The following is a 6,943-nucleotide window of genomic DNA, read 5'->3' on the forward strand; positions in this document are numbered from 1 at the left end:
CCATTACAGGTTTAAACCTGTTTCTGATCACTTAAACCAGTTTATGTGTAACTTCTGTCCCTAGCCTTTAGCATAATGAGGTGTTAATTTTTTTTTGCAACGAAGAATCCTCAGTACTTGAGGAATCCTCGGCATCCTCTATTTGAATACATATCATGGGCGACTGGTGCCTCCAGGGCTGGGGGGGGACATGTGCCCCCTCCCCAGTGGCCAGTCAATGACCAGGGTGGGGAGTCCCCCCTGTGGCCAATCACGCTGACCGGAAAATGCCAACAGCATGACTAGAAGTGCCGGGGCGCTCCTGGAAGTGCCAGTGGCACATCTCCTGGTGCCCCCACTCCCCAGCTGGTGCTTTCAGGAGGGGCAACAGCACTCCCACCTGCCCCCCCTGCCCTTCATCTAAACGAGGAATACTGTCTGTTAGGGGGTGCACCAGCACTCTTGGGGGTGCAAGTACACCTCCGGGCACCCTTTACGCATCACCACTGGTCCATATTAATCTTTCTACACTTCTGGGTTCCCATATGAGTTGTTTAAAAGATTCTCACTACACTGAAGTTGTACTGCAAGAGAACAAAGTGAGGTACTGCATCTAGTTTAGTAGCTTGATTGCACTGTTTCTGCTTTACACCTAGTTTCAGTATGGCATTGTCGGCCACCATAGCTGCCCCAGATGTGAATTATTAAGTATCTGAGTAGTTACAACCAGTTAGGTGTCTGTGCTGTTAACCATGCCATTACCTGGGATTTGTAATCCAACCATACCCAAGGAGCACATGAGAATTTAGTGTTTTTCAGCCTTTCAGAAACAGCACCCAAAAATCTCACCCCTCTTCTTCTTTTTGATTTACATATTGACTTACCTATTGATTTACCCTTGTGGCTCATTCATATCTCATCCAAAAGCTCCAGGAATACTTGAGCCTTGTATATGGTTCAGGCATGAAGACTCTGCCATCCTGTTTAGTGCTATATTCTGCCATTTTTCTTCTTGCCCCAGCTATGTGGTGCTGCCATCACAAGGCAGCTTCATGGCCTGCTTATTGCACAAGCAGGCACAATTCTCAGAATCATGATCTGGAAGGAAAAAATAACCACATGGGTTTATTACCACCAGAGGGTAAAGAAGTGGCTTACCAACTTCTGCTGGCATCACCATTACAACACTGTTACAACCACTTTACTCATTTACTTCCTGAACTCTGTTCTTCTTTGGGCATTGTTCACTAAGCTGTCCAGCACCATTCAAATTCCTGCCATCCACAGGCACTAAAGAAAACCATAAGTGAGGCCTCAACCATTAAGAAAGCTGTTTTAAAAGATAATATATATGAGATTGTTTTCTTGGCTATCTGGTTTCATAGTTTCATAGTAGCTAGGGTCAGGACGGACCTGAACAGATCATCTAGCCTGACCCCCTGCCACAGGCAGGAATAAATGCTGGGTTCACAAGACCGCAGACAGGTGATCATCCTCTTGAATTTGCCCAAGGTAGGGGTGAAGACTACTGCCCTGGGAAGCTGGTTCCAGTTTTTGGCCACCCTAACTGTAAACAATTGCCTTCTGATCTCTAATCTAAATCTATTCTCCATCAGCTTATTACCATTGTTCCTCCTCACCCCAGGTGGTGCTGGGGAGAAAAGGGCTCTACCTACTTGCTGATGATCTCCTCTGATGAGTTTGTAGGCAGCCACCAGGTCCCCCCTCAGCCTCTTCTTGCTAAGGCTGAACAGGTTCAGGTCCCTCAGTCTCTCCTCATAGGGCCGTCCTGCTGCCCTCTCACCAAGCAGGTGGCCCTCCTCTGAACCCTCTCCAGGCTGGCCACATCCCTCTTGAAGTGCGGTGCCCGGTACTGGACGCAGTACTCCAACTGCAGCCTGAGCAAAGTCACATAGAGGGGAAGGATCACCTCTCTGGACCGGATTGAGATGCACCTTTGGATGCAAGACAAGGTATGGTTGGCTTTGCTGACTGTGGTCTGGCATTGGCGGTTCATGTTCATGTTGGAGTCAATAATGACTCCCAAGATCCCTTTCCACCTCTGTGCTTTCAAAAGGGGAACTCCCCAGCCTGTACGTATGCTGCGGATTCCTTCTCCCAAGGTGCAGCACCCTGCATTTGTCTACTTTAAACCACATCCTATTCTCGTCTGCCCACTTTTGTAGTTTGTCTAAATCTATTTGCAGCCTCTCTATCCCTTCAAGTGTGTCCACCTCTCCCCACATCTTAGTGTCATCAGCAAACTTGGACAGAGTGCTTTCCACCCCCTTGTTCAAGTCTCTGATGAAGATGTTAAACAGTGCAGGCCCAAGGACCAAGCCCTGGGGGACCCCACTGCCCACATCTCGCCAGGTTGAGTACAACCCATCCACCACTACTCTCTGGGTGCGCCCCATCAGCCAATTTTTTACCCATCCAACTGTGTAGGCATCAATGCCACAGTCGCTTAATTTATTGATGAGGATGGGGTGAGAGACAGTGTCAAAGGCCTTCGTAAAGTCTAGAAAGACTACGTGCACAGTGACACGATCATCCAAGGATTTAGTAAGTTGGTCATAAAAGGCAATCAGGTTAGTCAGGCAGAACCTGCCTTTGATGAACCCATGCTGGTTGCCCCTGAGCATGATCTCCCCTGCTGGCCCCCCGCAGCTGTGCTCCTTGATGATTCTCTCCAAGATCTTCCCGAGCACCGAGGTGAGGCTTACAGGCCTATAGTTACCTGGGTCCTCCCTCCTCCCTTTCTTGAAAATTGGGACCACGTTAGCCAGTTTCCAATCCCGTGGCACCTGGCCAGATGACCATGAATGATCATATAGCCAGGCCAAGGGCTGCACGATGACCCCTGCCAGCTCCTTCAACACCCTTGGGTGAAGGGCATCTGGACCTGCAGATTTAAAAATGTCTAGCCCTTCCAGAAGATCCCTAACTTCATCTGTGCTGACTGAAGGCCTGACAGACCTATCCCCGAAATTGTCCCTACTTCTGGTAGGTGGGATGTCCCGGTCCCTGTTCAAGAAAGCAGAGGCAAAGAAACTGTTAAAAATATCAGCTTTCTTGTCTGGCGTAGCCACAAGATTACTGTTTGCATCTTGCAGGGGCCCTACATTGTCTGGTGCCTTCTTCTTGCTCCCAATGTACTTGAAAAAGGACTTTTTGTTGTCCTTAATCCTGGACACTAGCCTGAGCTCCATCTCTGCTTTGGCCTTCCTAATAGCCCTCCTACACTTGCGGGCCGAGGAGGAGTACTCCTCCTTGGTGATAGCTCCTCCCTTTCACCGGTTGTACGCCCCCCCTTTTATTCCTCAGGCCATTTCTGAGGCCTGAGGGTGCACGCTGCAGTCCAAAGGAGTAGAAGCTGCTACTACTACTATTATGATTATTTTTAAGTGGAAGCTGAGATTTTAATATAATCACCTGACTCCAGGAGAAAGAAACTCGTGAAACTGGGATAAAACATTTGTGATAAAATTTGTGATAGAACTGCAAGACACTCCAACTTGTTTATGTGACTGCTGTAGCGTAAGGATGGGCAGACAAACTGAGGGGTGAGGGATGCCAGGATGGGATGTGCCTCACTCTCTCATCCCCTGTTCCCTCTATACTTTCTGCCTCCAGCCCCAGCAGCAAGCAAAAGCAGGTGGACATGTGTCAGTGAACGAAGGGCACCCTGGGAAAAGTCATGTGGAGTGGCAATGGCTGGTGTTTGCTGCTGCCATGGGACGTTACCCTATTTTTTTGCTGTCAAATATAAGAGTTTTTTGGGGTGCTTGACACGGGCATCTGCAGCAAAAAAAATAATATGTGAGCTATAGTTCAGCCCAACAATAGCCTTTGGATATATTATGGTAGAGATGCCTTTTCAGGCAGAATTACTTTCCTCCTTGCTTCTTGGCAATAGCAATTCACACCACGATCTTGTACCAGGGTTCCACCCATTCCTTGTCCTTCCTCATCCTCTTGCTCTACCTGGATTAAAAGTAGGTGGACACATGGTGCCTAGAGACCCTTATGCGTGCAAGCTGAAGGAGAATCACCTAGTTTTGCTTACCTCGCGTAGGCTTGTATGCTAGGTCACAAGCTAGCCACAAATAGCTATCACTCAGTGACTAATTCCAGTGCAAAGTAATGAAGAAACACCCCGCTGCTGCTCCAGCTGTCTGAATGTCCATCTCAATCTTTTTATTTAGGATTTTGTTTTTGTGAAAGGTGTTGGACTGATCTGTCTTTTTTTTCTGTCTTTGTGTGAGTTTACTCCACATTCCTTCACTGGTATCTTTCAATGAACACCTTGAAATATCACATCTAGGTGACAGAGAATATCTGTCTCAATATCCTCCTTTCCTGAGACAGCAGATACAGATGCCAAGGTACAGTACATTAATTATATTAATATGCAATTTAGCCAATCTAAATGAATGTATTTACCAGTGATGACTCTTTGCAGGACTTGCTACCTCTGAAGACATTTTAAAATAGAAATTGAATGTATGCTTAGCAGTTTTTCAGTGCTGAGTTACACTGCTCTTACTTTAAAAATGGCATTGTACTGCTGTAAGTGTTTTAACATCCTGTAAATCAAGTTAGTGTTTCTCAAACTGCGGTCTGTGTAGCACTCATGACTTGTGTGGCTAACTATCCTCATTTCCAAAGATAAAATCAAATTAAAGGACAATTAACATGCCATAAATACCTTGCTAAAGTCAAGACAGTTGTTCAGTTAAGATGCAGTCTGTCCTTTGAAATCTACTGTTCTCTACTTTGTATTATAAAGGACAAGTGAAAAAAAATAAGTAGATGACGTGGGGGTTCGCTGAGGGTGCCATGGGCAGGGAGATGCCACCCTGGCTGATCTCTACCCCCATGCCCTGCCCCCAGCTGCTGCTCAGAAGGAGCTTGGCATGGGCTAGTGGTTGGAAAGGAACCAGCCATGAAGCTGGAAGCCCCTGCACCGACCAAATCCTTACAGCAGTGCTATGGGTGGGGGCAGCAATGTTGCTCATTTGCTCAGCCCAGACAGAGAAATGAGCCATGCTCTAGGCTCCAGGCCAGCCACCCCACTTGTTAGTGCAGCACCCCCATCTCCTTTACCTGGCCACCCACCTAGGCTGAGGAGTGGGGCTCTGGGTACAGCTGTCAAGTCCACCCTACCTTGCCTGGCTTCAGCTCCCGCTCACCATGAGGCAGTGGCCAGGAGGCTGGTGCTGGTGCTGGTGCTGGTAGGTGTAGCAGGTTAGGGCTGGGGTGTGTTGCCAGCAGCTCCTGCCTTGCCCACCTTGGGCTACCTGTGCCATTGCTACCCAGAGCTGCAGCAACAGGGGGCAACAGTGGCAACCACACATGCCCTGCAGCCCTGGGACCCCCCCACATTGTTTCCTTTTCAGGCGCATCTATCTGCAGCTCAGGCTACAGGTCACCTGTCTCCATCTCTGGGTCATGGGGGCAGGAAGCAGCAGGGGGAGCATGGCATCGCCACTGCCCAACTGGGCTGTGAGAAGTGGTAGGGGGAGGATAGGGGACATAATGACCCAGGCAAAGCTGGAGTGATCCTTGGGGTGGGGTGGGGTGGGGCAGAGGCCAAAACACAAGTTTGCCCAGGACACCATTTTCCCTAAATCCTGCTCTGCTGGCATAAAAGAAGGTTTATGTAGCAAAGTTTGAAATCTTTTTCTCTTTCCCAACCATGCCTCTATCTAATTAATGTTTTCCCCTCCCTTGTATTTACACCAGCTGTGTAAGTAGTGTACCATGAGGGGCTGTCAATTCCCTTGGAAAGAGAATTGTTTGCTCTGCTGGATAGTTCATCTTTGAAGTTTTCTACTAATTCTCCATCAGGCATACCATTCTAATATCTTTTAGGGAGAAAATAAATTAACAAAGCAAAATTCTAAAGTTGATTCGGAATCAAGTTGCTATGAATATTAAAATATTTTTTAAAAAAGGATTGGTACAAATTAGACCTTCAGGCTCAATTCTGACTTCATGTTACCAGTGAACTGAGAGTGCTTTCTACTCACAGATCTTGATTAGCATAACTAAGGTTAGAATCTGGCTCTCCACATCCTATGAAAAGTCATCTGTTTTATGCATTTGAGGGAGACATGGTTAGTCCTGGACTTTGCTAGCTAACAGTATTTGAGAGAGGGAAAACCTATATTAATTTCTAAAGGCTTGAATGCCAGAATGAGCACAGTATAAATACACAATAATGTTTGTATATACAACTATATCTTTTTTTATCTTTTCTTCCCAGGTTCTAAATATTTTTTGGTAAAAATCTAAATATTTTAATAAGGCAATATTGCAGCCATGAAACTGTGGCACATGGGCTCAACACATTCTTATTCTTTCAGTGTACTTACTAATGCTTAGTAAATCCCCAGAAGAGATCAGAGATGCAGCCTTTTCATTGCATCCACTGAGGTTCAATTGGAAGCTGTCAGTCTCACCTGCAGGAGGTCCTTTGGGCCCATTCCCCGGCTGTTGAACTGGTGTTTCTCCAAGTCTTTGTTGGAAGGGGATCCAGCTAAGTATACTTTACCTATGCAGAAGAGGCTCACAATTGCATCTTATATTTCAGAGTTGTTTCAAAACCTTATATTGCATGGCAAAACCTTATATCTCATGGACGTTTATAAAACAGTGAAGGGAGATAACTAGAAAATTCAGATAACTTCTTGAAGACAGCTTGTGGAAATTTATTTAGCCTAATTTGTAGTAAAGACATATGTTGGTTCTGCAACATTTAGAAAAATTAAAGATTAAGGCTGTGGACAGATGAATTTATAGTGCTGCAAGTGCTACAGCACCTTGTAAATCTACTAAAACATAGCACTATGAGGGACGTCCATAAGTTCACAGGCCCCTAGCTGGAATGTCACAAAGGCATGCTCTCCAGGAAGGGGGTGATAAGGGTCTGTTTCTTTGCTCCCCCTGTTCCCAGGGG

Source organism: Crocodylus siamensis, chromosome 3 (assembly GCF_052110815.1).
Source record: "Crocodylus siamensis isolate JL-2025a chromosome 3, ASM5211081v1, whole genome shotgun sequence".
NCBI lineage: Eukaryota > Metazoa > Chordata > Crocodylia > Crocodylidae > Crocodylus > Crocodylus siamensis.